This window comes from Penaeus monodon, chromosome 22 (assembly GCF_015228065.2).
Source record: "Penaeus monodon isolate SGIC_2016 chromosome 22, NSTDA_Pmon_1, whole genome shotgun sequence".
NCBI classification, from domain to species: Eukaryota; Metazoa; Arthropoda; class Malacostraca; order Decapoda; family Penaeidae; genus Penaeus; species Penaeus monodon.
This window is the reverse complement of record NC_051407.1, coordinates 39,809,175-39,809,436: the sequence shown is the minus strand read 5'-3', so window position 1 is coordinate 39,809,436 and position 262 is coordinate 39,809,175. Positions and strand designations below refer to the sequence as shown.

General features: G+C 49.2%; 1 protein-coding gene across 1 annotated transcript in view; it reads right to left on the bottom strand.

Annotated features, from left to right (window-relative positions):
- Nucleotides 1-262, bottom strand: part of LOC119587128 (probable G-protein coupled receptor CG31760) — a gene marked incomplete in the record, with an annotated part of 16,856 nt that overhangs the window by 14,827 nt on the left and 1,767 nt on the right.

Below are 262 nucleotides of genomic sequence, written 5' to 3'. Positions count from 1 at the left end.
AAAAAAGGGGGAAAGGGGGAAAAAAAAAAAGGGGAAAAGGGATTGGGGGGCAAAAAAAAAAACCCCCCCAAAGGAAAGGGGAAAAAAACAAAAGGGGGGGGAGGGGAAAAAAAAAGGGGAAGGAAAAGGAGGGGGGGGGAGAAAGGGGGGAAGGGAGAATGAAAAAAAGAAGGGGGGAAAAAGGGGGGGGGGGGAAAAAAAAAGGAAGGAGGGAAGGGGGCAAAAAAAGGGGGAAAGGGGGGGGGAAAAAAAGGGAAAAAGA